Source organism: Acomys minous (assembly GCF_964271855.1).
Source record: "Acomys minous genome assembly, chromosome: 15".
NCBI classification, from domain to species: Eukaryota; Metazoa; Chordata; class Mammalia; order Rodentia; family Muridae; genus Acomys; species Acomys minous.
Window position 1 is genome coordinate 45,377,834 of NC_140497.1, and position 15,518 is coordinate 45,393,351.

Below are 15,518 nucleotides of genomic sequence, written 5' to 3' on the forward strand. Positions count from 1 at the left end.
ATAAATGATGTATAAATATCAATGGGAAGTCAGTTCAAAAGAGGAGTTTTAACTATCACCAATAAGCAAAAGTCAACAAAACTAAACAAAATTGACAGATCCTGTAAAAGTATCACATCTGCAGCACTAGATCCTATACTCTACTCCATCCAGCCAAGAAGGTGCGTCCAATGGCGTACTCTTCATAGATTTGTGTACTCCCAGCCTTGGTCAAAGACGCTCATTATTCCAGTGGGCAATGACTGTAGCAGAGAAACACACCTTGTGAAAGATCTGAGAAAAAGTGACGGTATGTGATCAGATAAAGTCGGGACATTGTATCAGTCCATCATCCAACCACCCAAAGCTTAACAAATAGTCATCACAGAAGGGGAAGAAAGATTGTAAGAGCCAGGAGATGGGGAAACGTACTGTGAAATGCTATTGTCTAACCATGACATGGAGGTTAGACACAAAATCTCAGCCGCTGGAAAAGCCACTGAGCACTCAGAGCTTAATAAGCTGTTTTAGGAACCTGGAAGATAAGCTGAGAGAATTGTAGGCCGTAGAGGGGGCCTCACTGTCAAGTCTTAGAGGAGAGTTTGATACTTACTCAAAGACTCTATTGGCGTCACCTTATGATATTTTGAGTTAAGAGTCTATGGAGAGTGCGGAGGCTGAAGATTCATCCACAGTTCGAAATAAATTGAAAGTTAAGATTTTTTAAATTAATTACTTCATTTATTCACTTTACATCCCGATCATAGCCCACTCCTTCCTCTTCTTCCGGTCTCACCCTCCCTCCGTCTTCCCGCACCCTTCCTCCCCTATTCCTCAGAAAAGGGAGCCCTTCCTACCCACCCACCCCAGCTCATCAAGTTGTATCCTCTTCTCCTATGGCCTGGTAAGGCAGCTCCTGGAGAGGGGAGTGATCAAAAAGCAGGCAACAAAACCAGGCGGGGACGGGGGGGGGGGGGGGGGGGGGCGGTGCAGAGGAGGCGGGACGGCGGGGGCGGGTGTTGTTATAGAGACTGACGCAACAATCAAGAACCATGCCTGATGAGAACCTAGACCCCTTGCTAAGATGTAGCCAAGAGGCAACACAGTCTCTTTGTAGGGTCTCATAATTTGAGAGAAGGAGCTGTTTTAGACATGGACTCTTGTACCCACTCATTGGTCTCGCCAGGCCACAGAGGAAGAGGAGGCAGGCAGTCCAGATGAGACTTGATAGGCTAAGGTCAGATGATATGGGAGGAGGACAACGTCTTTCTGATGACTAGGGGAGGGGGGAGGGGAGATTAGAGAGGGAGGGTGAGACCAGCGGGAGACAAGGGACGGGACTACCATCGGGGTGTAAAGTGATCAAATTTAAAGATAAAGCAGACAACAGAATCCACATCAGAGACAGCCCCTGTTCCCCTTTTTGGGGGACTCATATAAAGCATAAGCGATCCATTCACCACATCTCTGTAGGAGGCCTAGGTCCAGTCCGTGCATGGTCCTTGGTTAGTGCCTCAGGTTCTGCAAGCACTTCTGAGGTCTGCTTAGTCTATTCTGTTGGACTTTTTGAGGAGATCTTGTCACTTCCAGGTCCTTCTATCCTTCCTCTCACTTTTCCACAAGACTCCCTATGCTTCACCCAATGTTTGACTATGGTCTCAGCATCTATTTCGAAGCACTGCTTAATGGAGCCTCACAAAGGATGATAGCTGTGCTAGACACTGAAGGGGAAACCATCTAACTAGGCAAGTCTTCTAATGGCAGGAGGGGATCATCAACCAATTCATAAAAACTTTGGCTCAAGATCTACCCTTCCTACAAGATGTATAAAGGTAAAGACAGAGCAGAGATTGAGGGAATGTCCAGCTAATGCCTTGCCCAATCTAAGACCCACCTCATGGGAAAGAGCCCACGCTGACACTATGAAGGATATTCTGCTATGCTCACAGACAGGAGCCTATCATAATTGAATATTTTAAAATATCATGCACAAAGCTTACCTTTTACTAAGGTTTTAGCCACTATTATCGGCAGCTACCTGACTGCTAAGTCATACTGAAAATTATTTTTAAGATTTATAGGTATGTATTCTCAGTATGTAAATAAACAGTAATTCTTATAAAATATATTCAAACTTTCTGCAATACCGTGTTTTGTGCCTCAGGAATACTAAAGGCGTTATTGTTACAAACAACATAAAAATACAGTAAGTTATTAAAATTTAGTTTTTGGATTGTAATCTCTTACTAAATTAATGTATAAGAAAGAAATAACTTGGGACTTCTGATATTATCCCTAACATTTTACTTCTCAAAGTTAAATTAAATTTAAATTATAACAAATTTTTTAAATTGCTAAATGTAAAAAGAGAATGTGCTTTACCCTCATCCTGGGATGGTAATTTAATGAAGTGCTCCAAATACAATATTTTCAAATGAAGTAAGCTTATTTTATAGACAGATTGGTTTTTGTTTTGAACCTATGACCTATAAAAGTTTTTCAATAGGAACAACTGTTCTCAGGAGGATATATATCATTTCAGTAATGAACCCGTTTCTTATAGCTCAAAGGTAGCATGCTTATTTATTTGTTTGGTTTCTGTTTATTTGTTTATAGTATGTATTTTTTCATTAGTTTCTAAACTGTGGGTCGTGACCTCTTTGGATGTTGAATGACACTTTCACAGGAGTCACCTAAGACCATCAGAAAACACAAATATTTACATTACAATTCATAACAGCAAAATTATAGTTATGAAATAACAACAAAGATAATTTTGTAGGTGGTGGTCACCACCATATAAGGAACTGTCTTAAGGGGTTGCAACATTGTGAAGGTTTAGAAGTACTACCTGACTTGGTATCAGAGAAACTGCTAATGTTGGAACTTACCTATATAGAAGCACATAGTGACCAAAGCAGGGAATGATTAATCAGCCATGATTTAAGAAACAAATATAGTTTTGAGACAATGGGGGAAACTGCTAAGATCAGAAAACTCTACCATATGTGGAGCAAGGAAAGTGAAAGGGAATATGACAAATTTCTTATATATTGAATACAATACATTTTATTTAATACATTAAAGTCTGAACAAATCAACTTGAGACAAAGAGACCCTCCATAGGATTCATATGCATATTATATAATCTGCTAGGGAAAACCATAGATAGCTTCCAGGCTTGGCTCGTATTTGTATTTTGATTATGATTTTTATTTCAGTTATAAGTATGCATCCTCTTACATTGCTTATAAAGAAGGCCAATAATCTACATGTCAAATTATTCAAGACTGAGGAATGATAAAACCAGAAGGAGCTATGACAAGTGTTCTTTGACACTGCCCTCCTCCCTTTCTCTTGCTCTCATCAACTTTTCTGTTTACAACTCGTCTTCTTGGGCTTCCAGTACGTCATGTATAGCTAACGCCAGTTCCTCATGAGCCTCCCATTAGTGACCTGGAGAAGACACATAACTCAGAAAGATAGAAGCTCCATGTAAGTCATGGAATTTATCAATTATCTACATCTACCTATATTTCTCTTTCTCTGATAAGTGATAATTGTCACCCCAAAAAATATTCCTCCCTGAGATTGTGATGGAGAAAAAGGAAAATCTTCTCTGTTTTCTTCAGGTTTGAGTTTGAGTTTGAATAAAAACCTGCTTGTTTCACCCTGCATGTTTCCTGAACCTTGGTATCACAGTTCATAGCAATATGAACATGAAATTCAGGGAAGAGATGCAGGAGGAATTTATTAAAAACACATTTTTTATTCATCTTGAAAACACTGATTTAGTTTTTGGTGGTTATTTTTTTCATAGTTTTAATGGAAATAAGGCTGCCATAGAAATGTCACAGATTTGATAGGTAACTGCAGACTTTCAATACTCCTTTCCTGATAACCACCTCTTGTTTTCTATAGATCCTGTAAAAACCATCGTCAAATGAATCTTTGGGTGAATCAGACTTTAACCAGGTTGGAATTCTCTAATAATTTCAAGGAAGTCAAGGATGACAAAAGCCAATTGAAATAAGCCAGTACGGAATCACCAACATATATGCACAGATTAATGCTTGCAGCATTAGACGGTGCTCTGGCTTGGATTAACATTTATGACCCCTAAGAGATATGTGAGACCATACTACTTACACAGGAAGGACTTCTGCTAAGAATACATGGTGGGATTACACTCAGTTTAATATATGTGAAGACATTCTAAAGGCAAAATTTCCCACTAGAAAACACCATTAATTTGCCCAATTATGTGCACATGCTGACAAGGACATCTGAACAGGACAGTCAGTTTCATTCCTCATCAGTCATTTCTTACTCAAAAAAAGGGCAGAATTACAGACTTGGTGTTCGGTTGTAGATTTCCCAAACCATATAAAGAGTATTTTAGCCTTGCTTAATAAAAGTTAAGACTAATGCAATTGGAAGTTTAAGTGATTAGCATTTTAACTAGTTTAAAAGAAACATAGACACTCTAGATGATCTGACTGCAATTTTCTAACTAACATTGTGGAAAGTGGAAAATAAATAGTTGTTCCTTCACGTGTTCAATCAGGATGACATTCTTTCCTCATATATTTTGGCTGCTTCTTTTTCATAGTTGTCACAGCAAGGTTGGCTGTCAATAAATTTTAGTTACTAAAACACGGAACATAGTTTATGACAAGGCCTGGGGTGAGTAATGGTCTCTTAGGCTTAAAAGCTTCTAAAACTGAAGTATAGAATATAGTTATGCATACACACTTTTACATAAGTGGTTTTGAGTAAAATTGTTCATACAAAATCCCCATAATAGAAGCAGAATTTTATTTTGCTGTCTATTCACTTTATCAAGTGATCATTAGGTTGCTAGAAATCTACCTTTACATTAAGATCAGAAGGAAAGGATATGAGAGATTACATTTTTATTTGTTTAAGCCAAAGAAACTTTTCTCTAAGGATCTGTTTTTGATTGATTGATTCTTGCAGACTCTTACAGAATGAGCAGGGGTGAGACAAATGAGAAAGTAAACAGAGGACCACATTTTGCCTGTATCCTTCACCTGAGGAAACCTTGAAATCTGTTACAAGAAGATGCCCACTGTGCTCAAAGACTCACAAAAGCCAGCATGGATAAAGATGAGGAAGGTACCAATGACCAATCATGAGTATTGACAAGTAGCAACAGTTCACAATGTAAGAGTGCTGGCTAAACAATGGCTCAGGAATTTATTCTAATGAGACAGTAACCTTACTAAACTGTCTGAAGCAAGACAGGTGCATGGAAATCTCTGGTGCTATGACGTAAGACTTGCTTGGGGGCTGTATAAGGATGGCTACCAGGTGTAGCACAGTTGTAGAGTGCTTCTTAGCTCTGGGTTCAATCTTAAGTAATTCAAACATTGAAGATGAACATAAGGGGCCCAAAAATCTATATCAGTGTCTAATCACTGTGTAGGGATAAGGGGAAAAAAACTCAAGACTCTTACACAAGCTGTGAAATAGGATTTGATGATTAGCAGAATATAGTAGATGTTTAATGATGATATCAAAATGATGCATACCATCATTTTTACTTGTAAGCAGTAGAAATTTAATCCAACGGATTCAAGAGGAAGTGAAATATAAAATTCTAATTAGACACTAACAGCATCAGTGACAGACATGAGAAGTTTAGCTCAGACATACCTTGACAAAAGTGACTTTCCATATCAGGGCTGTTCCCTAGACACAGATCATACATGAGCTTTGGACCGAAACAACCATAGTGTTTTTTTTTTATTGATTGGTTGGTTTAGTTTTAATTATTTATGCTTTCTTCTGCCATTATTTTGTTTTATTTTTGTTGTTGTTGTGTCTGTCTGTCTGTTTGTTTGGTTGGTTTTTTTGAGACAAGATTTCCCTGTGTAGTCTTGGCTATCCTAGACTTGATTTTTAAAACAGGCTGGCCTCGAACTCACAAAGATCCACCTGCAACTGACTTCCTGAGTACTGGAATTAAAGGCGTGCCCCACCACACCTGGCCATTTTTGGTTTTGTTTGTTTGCTTAATAAGGAAATTGGGTTGTCTATAACACCTGAGATCAGTAGGTTTTTTTTTTTTTTTACCTTTCTTTTTTCTTTATTTGGTGCCTTCTTACACATTCACTTTAGGAGATAAGTAAATGACTCAGTAGACAAAGGCTTGAAATGCAAATCTGAGGATTGAAGTGCAGTTCAGAACTTCAGACCCAATTTAAAACAGAGTATGCACTGTTTCCATCAGCAGTCTCACCACTCAGCAGAGTGGCAAGCAGACTCTGGGCTGCCTAGATCCTTCTGTATTTTCATTCTCCTTTCTCTTTTGAATGAACTCTGAAAACAAGTTTGATTGACTTGCTATCTCAGTAAGAATATATGTATATGTATATATACATATGTATGTGTGTCTATTTACATTTATATATATTTATTTAAATATAAATATTGTTTGCTAGCATGCAATTCTATTTAAAGTGTGGATGGTGAGTGTATGTTGACATTTTGTGACCTTGTCTCAAAAAATAACTGAAAGAAATCACACTTAGAAATGTCAACAAAGAACTAGTATTTAAAAATAAATGAGTAAGGTCAAGCTATATATATTTTATTTGTTTCATAGTCCTAGTATTTGTATATGAAGTATTGTGTACATGGCTATATTTAAATGTTCTTTATTACAGGCATAATAATAAATTTGCAGAGTATTAAAATGTACATGATTACATTCACATATGACATATGTTCTAAACCTTAAATCATTACACAAAACAGTATGATGATGTAAATTTCTCTTTCCCTACTAGAAATTTACTCTGGCTCTGTTTACTTACACAGTGTGACTATATGCCTAAGGCCTTTGCCACAGGCATATCTAAATTATTTCATATACTACGTATTATAGGTTAGAATTGAAATTTCTCATATTGTCAGAGCTTATAAAACAACTCCCAATATCAAATCCTTTCACTTGCATGACAAGCAACACTGGCTTCTGCCCCAAAGCGATTTTCTTCCCTGGTTTTGACAACTTTAAGGGAAAAAAAGAGACTTTGTATCATACAATGCGCCCCCTCCCCCTTTTTTTTTCAGAAATTGAATCTCCTTAGAACTTCCACATATGAAGCATGGAACTAAAATGTTATATCTCTCTTTCATTATCAAATACAAGATGATATTCTGCTCCTTCTATCACTTGTGACAACATAAATTAAAGCTGGAGTTTAAGTAAAGGAGTTTAAGTATCAGAAGCTCTTCTTATATAAAGTTATACCATTATATACAAAATGCCCCATGACAGTTACTGGGTTTGATCAAAGTGTTCCACAGTTTAGGTTTAATGAGTAAGATCATTAAGTAAGTTTATAATCAGTGACAAATGAAGAGCTTTCTCCAATTTCATGTTTTTCTTGACAGAGCAGGTGGAAGCAGAGAGCATCAAATGTAATACAGGCCCTGGATCATGTTAGAATACTAAATAGACGAGCAGGTTGACACCTCCTCCTTGCACTCCAACCTCCAGGAGTGTAATCGACCTGTACCCTGGTCACATGGAAGAGAAGGGATTCAGAGTGAATCTCCTCTTGATATTCCTTGTCAAGTCAGTTCTGGGTTTGTGGAGACAAGACTGGGGAACAAGACAGGAAGTTAGTCACCCATTGGGCCAGGGCCTTCCGTTCCCACTCTTCACTGCTGTTTTGATCATTTATATCACACAGTGAGCACTATGGTGGGAATAAAGGTAGAGGAAGCACAAACTCCTTACTTTGTATGTGTTAAAAGGGAAATATATCTGATGTGGGACGTTTATTGCCTCTACTCTCACACGTGTACCTCACAGAAAAAAGCTGAAAAAGTTAACCTTTACTATATGCAGTGTATACATTTTTTTTCTTCCAAATATAAACTATGTAACTTGTTCCAAAGCAAGATTCTCAATCCTGCTGGGTGTGAGCAGGTGGTATTTGGGGTTATGAATTTTTTTCAAAAAGAGTACTTTCATGTATATAAATAATTAAAATAAATATCATACATGCCCATACATATGATATATGTCATATAGTTTTGCCATGTACGCAAATTTTAGACTAACACATATTCAGTCACTCACTATTTCAGGGAGAATTAAGTTTACAAATATAATGCTTTGAAGATGTTAGAAGGGAAAACGCATTGAGTGATCCAGATTATCCTAATATATGCATGATTTCAGAAGAAAGAGAAATAAGGTGCCTAAATCAGTGGGAGGTTTTGAAGATAATATGCTATTCCTCTTTTTTGCAAAGATGGAAAGTTTGGACCAAGAGTCCCACTACAGAGGCCCTCTGGCACCCTAGTCCAGCAATGGAGTACATTCTTACAGAGGTCTGCCAGAGACCAGCCCTCCTGAAACATTTTATGTTAGTACAATCATGTTCATTTTATACTTTTCATAGTTATGATGTAACAACTGATTGCTGCTTTGGATTTCTAAGAAAAACATTATCAATGTAGGAAAAAGTATTTACTTCCAAGTTAAAACTGAAGTAGAGAAAACAACTCAGTGGATAAAATGCTAGCTGTAAAAGCACTAGGTGCGGTGGTTTGATTCTCACTATTTGTGTACATGGTGGGCCTAGTGGCCAGGATATTTAATCCCATAAAGACAAGATAGCAGAGTCACAGGACCTCACTACTTAGCCAGTTATGCAGGGTCCGTGGGAGAGTCATTACGGAAGATATTCTATATTCATGTCAGGTCTTTGAACGAGCACACATACAAATCTGCATATAATGCACATACGTGTACATGAAGACATACAGATGTCCGCAAGCATGGTGAATGACATAAAGAAACAAAAGGGGGCATTCTTGTTTAGCCACATAAAAATGGTAAGAACATAAAAGGAGAAATAGGAGAAAATGCATCCTTGTGTTATAAAATATCCATAAAAATAATATGCACTACGAAGGTCAAAAATGAGGCAATAACAATACAGCTTTCATGTTTCCAGGTTTCCCAGCTCTTGGAATGTACTGTCTGCGTGTAGCTAGAAGAGGCTTTAAATAGAACAGAGATTTCTATTTACTTAGAAGCTTTCATTTTATCTTTCTGTAGTTAGTAAAACAAGAAGTTGGTTCTTACCCAAAACCTGGGGGTCATCTAATCATCCTTTCTAGCCTTTCTTGCCCCCAAAATAAGCTGAGGTTTTTGCTTTGTTTTTTGTTTGTTTGTTTTTTTTCACTTTTCTTTTTTTTTCTTTCTTATATTTTACTTTTATTGAAAATAGGTTCTTTTATCCTACAATACATCCTGATTATAGTTTTCCCTCCTTGTATTCTTCCACATTCCTTCCTACCATCCCTACCATCTGGATCCATTCCCTTTCTTTTTCTCATGAGAGAAGAACAGGTTTCTAAGAGATAACAACAAAGCACAACAAAATGAAAGATGTTATGTTAAAGCAAAAACTATCATACAAAGCTGTAAGCAGCAACCAAACATGAGGGGAAGAGTCCCAAGAGCAGGCAAAAGAGCCAGAGACCCACTGCTTCTCACACTCATAAGAACACTAAGCTAATTGCTGTATTGTATATACACAGAGGACCTGGTGTACATCCCTGTTGGTCCTGTGCCTACTGCTTCAGCCTCTGCTACATCACATGTGCTTGCTTACTTGATTCATAGGGTATTGTTCTTCTAGCATCCTCCATCACTTCTCGCTCCTACAATTTCCTCACTATTCCCTCCCTATTGAGGGGAGGGATTTAACGTTTTCCCTCAAGTGCTCTGGCTATAACAACTCGTAACTGCTGGTGAGCAGTTATTTTGTAATACACTTCCTTTATGCATTTCTTAATCTGTCATTTATTTCGCTGTCTGAAGAGATTGCTCCGAAGTTCACACCATTTACAGTATTCTAAAGGACGAAAGGTCAGTTTCTAGAAACCCCAATATACGCAGGGATTTTTTTTTGGGTAGGGGGCATTGTATTCAAGATAGGGCTTGTCTGTGTAGGCCTGGCTGTTCAGAAACTTGGTCTATAGATCATTGAATTCACAGAGCTCCATCTGCCTCTGCCTCTCAAGTGTTGGGATTAAAAGCACCTGCAACCACTGTCAAGAGGCACAATTTTTTCTTATACTAGCAGGACAGTCCAGGTCAAGAGCATTGAATCACTTTCCTCTGGTGTCCATGGACCAAATGCATATCAGCATGTATCCGCACCTAATTATTTTCTTGTCTGAATGTAAATATCATTGTCCATAAGTTAAAGATGGGCTATAAAAGTATTTCCCCTTCACTATAGCAAGTGCTGTTTAATGTAGCCTATTTTACGATATGATTATATAGCTTTGATAATCTTATCTATCAAAGCTTGTGTGACATTTGTAATTTAATCATTATCAAAAGTAATAGGAAGAAGTAAACAGAGGCATATTTTGTTGATGATATCTGCTGAACATTGACGTCCTGTTTGGAGAAAATGGTTGAAAAGAAAGAAGGGGGACTATAGACATGTACAGGAAAGATAGAAAAAAAAGTAGATTAGTGAATCTACTCCTCAACTTAATGCCTCAATTGTCACTCAAATTTATTTTTAATACACTGATATAGAATTTTGTTCATAGATGCAAAATAAATTCTAGATACAGTGGTATGTAGAATTCAAGTGTAAGATTATTCTTCTCACAAATTTCATACATACATATAATATACATATTAGAATATACATATGCTAATATGAGTTATTCTACCCATATAACTCAATTATAATACAAGGTTCATTTCCAATGCTTTGAAAGTGATATCACGCTGTTTAGGAGAAACACATACAAATTAAAGTTTGGTAGATTAAATCATGATCACATCAATTGCTAATCTACTTTTATCACAAGAATATTCATCTTAGGTACAGTAGATAGCTATGACTCTATAGAAAGACTAGGTATTCCAAAACCACAGAGATAGGCAGAATATGGCATTTAAAATGTTTTTTTTATTACTTTAAAGATTCACTGACAATGAGACAGGTTAACTCCTGGCAATGCCAGCCTACCTCAAAGAAGATGATGAGCATCAAAGAACCTCCATATGGAAATGGCTTCAAAGGTGGCAAATGAGCCACTGAGAAAAAGATCCTCATTTCTACAACAGACAGAATTCTGCCTAAAGAAGGGCAAGCTTGGATGCAGGCAGAGCCAATGGCCAAACTCTGCCAAGACAGGGTAAGCAAGCCCTCAGTAGTTCCTGCCTCACAAATATGTCTGTCAGATATACTGAGCCAGAAGGCTGAAGAAGATGCTCCAATGTTATAGACAGTTTTGGGTGACTATTTAGGTAGAAAGCAATCTCCTTCAACTTTTCATTTGGAAATCTACTAACCTGTACTCTTGGCATACTCAGATAATCAAGTTTACTCTTTCTCAAGTCTGAAGGAGTTGAAGACCAGGTAGCTTAGTTTTACGATGAAGCTTAATTGTTTAGGGGTTAAGATGTTTTTAGGTCTAGATAGGTGTTCTAAGTTGATAATGACAATATGTGATGGAGATTGATTTACATTCAGAAATTTAGATGCATCAAGATAGGAAAGATGTCTTCTTTAAGGCTGTCAAACACAAATAGCCAAAACACTAAGAATGTAACATTTATATAATTCCTGATTATGTCACAGTTCTTCTTGCCATAGGTAATCTAATGTATATATGTATAATAATATAAATGTTTATGTACAAAAATAAATTAATTAAAAAGTAACAAATGTTAAACTAAACATAAGTCTGTGTTTGACAATGATATTTCTCTAGACATTCTGAGGAAATGAAAACTTTTGTCTGCAGATTTGCACTTCAATTATATAGTGACTTAGAAGTGGCTTTTTTTTTTTTTTTTTGCTTCTTTTGCCTTCCAGATTCTTTCTTATTTGAAAGCATAGAGAAGATAAAAGATTGGGGGCAAGAAGACAAGTACATTAAGATGACATCAAGCAGAGGTCCATCTCAGAAATTTCTCAAGTCTTGGTCCGACTGTATTTCCTTTGGGAACAGAAACTGGGAGTTCTTTGATATACCATGTCTACATTTACAGCACAAGACCTAAGTACAGGAGACAGACACTGATGGCTCCTCATTAGTCAATGTCAAGAACAGAAAGACTAGCTTATTGAAAGGCATTTGTGAATCTGTTTCTGTCTCCATACAGGAGCATTTCAGTGGAGTGTTTTCAATCACTTCCTCTTGACTTAACCGCCCTGCTTGGCCACAGAGGAAGAGAAAGAAATCAATCCTGATGTGACTTGATGAGCTGGGCTGTGTGGGTGTGATCGCTCCCCTTTTTTGAAGAATAGAGGAGGGGCTGGGAGAAGGAGAAGGTAGAGAGGGAGAGGATATGACTGGGATGTAAAGTGAGTAAATAAATTAATTAATAGAAAAAAGAGTTGACTCTGAAGTGCCCCAGAGTGTTAGGGTTTTTGGTCCTTACCTGTTGGTGCTGCTTTGCGGAATTACAGAACCTTTAGGACAGCCAGCCTAAAAACAGTTTTCAAGCAATGGAAGAAAGTGGAGAAAGGAATAGCCTGGTGAGCAATGTACCTTTCAAAGAATTTTGTGTACTGTTTACCAGTAAATAAGGTTTTGTTTTCCATAAGCATGGAATTTCTCATCAGCCTCACTTGGTTGCTAGTTCAGAGGTCAAATATGAAAAGAATTGAGTTTCAAACGTATGGGTGACTCTGTTATAGAATTTTGAAGTAAGCCGAGGCCAAATGTCAAAACTGTTTTTCCACTTATCTACCACATTATACCCTTGGGAGTACTGCTGCATTCATATGATTGTGAAGCCCATAGGAGATGGAAATATTGTGAAGGTTGCATGTAAAAACGTTCTTATTGACCCAATAGCTTCCACCCAGCCTCCTTCACACAGAAAACGTTTTCTACCTCTTGAAAATAGTCTGTAAATAAAAAACTAACCTAAATTCTAAAAAAATCTAGAATAAGGACTATTATACTAAGAATGAAACTGGAGAATACAATGCTGTCATTACATGCCATTTGCCATTCAACTCTTTTTTTGTTTTGTTTTTTGTTTTAAATATATTTATTTACTTTATGTATATATGAGAGTTCTATGCACATGTACACCTGCACGCCAGAAGAAGATACCAGGTCACATTATAGATGGCTGTAAGCCACCATGTGGTTGCTGGGAATTGAACTTGGGACCTCTGGAAGAGCAGACAGTGCTCTTAACCCCTGAGCCATCTCTCCAGCCCCCCATTCAATTCTTTAAGTAAGCTTTTTTTTTTCTAATGTGGTATATCCTCTTTCTGTAGATTAGGTTAGCTTTGAACCTGTGGTGTCTTTTCTGCCTTCCAAATTCCAAGTTCAGCAGTTGCAAACATGTATCACAATGTTTGGTTCTTACATTGTTTTATAGAAAATAAAATGACTATATTCATACATTATCTTATTGCTAATAAATAACATGATCTGTGAAGCATTAAAATGTTTTTCCCAATGCCTCTGCACAGAGTGTATTGGATGGATATGCTTAAACTTCATGCAGTCCACTTTGTTAACTTACTTGGTCCCCTCTCTTTTATTTCCCAACCCCCCTGTCTGTTTGACAGTTCCTCTCAGATAAGCACTTACTGAATTCTGCCTATGTAAAAGGGACAGACTTTTCACATGGTACTCTTAGGAACTCATAATAACACTATACACATTTTCTCTGTGCATTTTTATTTTTGCTGAGAACCATCTCTAGTGAAACATCCTGCCAGCTTGAAGCAAGAATGTCACTGAATTTTTTATACAGTGAAGAGCCATAAAAGTAGGAAGGGAGGCTGTTGAATCAGTGTCTTTTTTCCAAGGTAGAAAAACCTGCAGTGCAACAACTGAAGTATCCTGGCCTTCAGAAGGATCAATGAAATAAAGAGCTTACTCAAAGCAGCTATGGAGTGGCCAACTGTGGGGCAGGTATAGTTGGCATTTACTCAAAAATAAAAGCATAAAGGATGTTTCGGTTTAAAGTGCTCCCTACTGTCAAAATTATAAAAGGATTTCCCCCTATGTATCTGGTATCTTATAGAAAATTGATACTCACTGTGCATAAGTGGGAAAAGATCATATTTCAAGAGAAAAATGCTTGGGGTGGATGCCGCCTTCTTGCCAAGCTAATTGCCTCTGGTATCATATATGAAAGAATGGGTGAAGAGCAGATCCTACTTGTGGGTTAACAATTTAGACCATCTGTAAGGCTATGAGTTCCATATGCAACAAAGCATGAAGTTTCTCTCATGATTCAGGCAGATTGCAAAGTATGCCACTTGCAACCAATGACTCATTGTGGCTTTTACACGCATACATTCACACCTATGTTCTATATTGTGGATCTTAAAAGTTCAAGGATATTTGTTAGTGTCTAAAGTGCTTCACTCATAAAAAAAAAAAGAGTCCAAGTACAATCCACAGAATCCATATAAGATCACTAGTCCTTTTAATGTGAAGTCATAATCTTGGCTCTTGGAAAGTAAATGCAAGTGGATTCCTGGGTCTCACTAAATTGCCACTGTGCTTTAAACTGGCTACAGACCAATGAGAGTTGTCCTCCTGCGTCCTGTCTACCTAAATGCATGTGTATGTGTTTAAGTAGAATCACACACACACACACACACACACACACACACACACACACACACACACACACAGAGCATACATAGAGAAAACAACAATGAAAACAATTATGAAATACTACAAAGGCCTGTGTATTGGAAGCATGGCTCATGTAAGAGGTACAGTTAGGGGATGGTGGAAGTGGGGTTTAGTGGGAGGAAGGTGGTCTTAGTGTGAAGTTTGAGGTGAGACATACCTCAGCCATATGTCTTCCTGTCTCTTGTTTCCTGTCACAAGTCAAGCAGTTTAGCTCCATGTGGTCTTTCCAACATGTACTATTTTGGCCAAAGCAACAAAGACAACTGATGACAGGGACCTCCAAAATAAATTCATCTGTATGTAAACTAATTAATTCATGGCTGTTGCGGTAATTGAAATCCTACGTTTGTAGACAAACATTTTGTGTTTCTTCTTAATATGAATTGTCAATATTAACATACCTTAAAATAAAATATAGTTAACTAAATGTGTGTCTCTTGAAATATATGACTATCATGAAACGATTTTAATTGCTTCTGTTTTCTAATTTTTCTTCCATTGATCTCCAATATTGCCTTTAAGTTTTAGTTTACCTAAATAATGAGTTATATATTGCGAGACACTGTTCTTTTATGACAATATTTTATTTTTTAAAAAATGTTTACATGCATATAGAGTGTTTGGGTCAAGACCAAAGCCACCTCCCATTCCCTATCTTCTTGCACCCCTAATTGATGTACCATTTTTTAAAATTAATTTATTCTTGTTACATCTCAATGGTAATCCCATTCCTTGTATCCTCTCTTCTTGGTAGCCTACTATCCTTCCTCTGAGTGTCACCAGGTCTCCCCATCCAGGGGACATGGTCAAATATGAGGCACCAGATTATGTGTGAA

At 37.3% G+C, this 15,518-nt stretch overlaps 1 protein-coding gene and 1 long non-coding RNA gene across 7 annotated transcripts in view; one reads left to right on the top strand and one right to left on the bottom strand.

Moving 5' to 3' along the window:
- GALNTL6 (polypeptide N-acetylgalactosaminyltransferase like 6) overlaps nucleotides 1-15,518 on the bottom strand; it is a 1,047,269-nt gene that overhangs the window by 910,138 nt on the left and 121,613 nt on the right. The window lies entirely within an intron of this gene.
- On the top strand, nucleotides 1,078-14,622 carry LOC311584949. 4 transcript variants are annotated; one of them, XR_014775053.1, is made up of 7 exons: nucleotides 1,078-1,216; nucleotides 3,386-3,474; nucleotides 3,901-3,954; nucleotides 4,960-5,118; nucleotides 7,081-8,387; nucleotides 10,982-11,196; nucleotides 11,880-14,622. It is a non-coding gene; the product is annotated as an uncharacterized lncRNA (long non-coding RNA). The 4 variants fall into 4 exon arrangements; XR_014775054.1 differs by lacking the exon at nucleotides 7,081-8,387; XR_014775055.1 differs by lacking the exons at nucleotides 1,078-1,216; nucleotides 7,081-8,387 and adding an exon at nucleotides 1,228-1,811.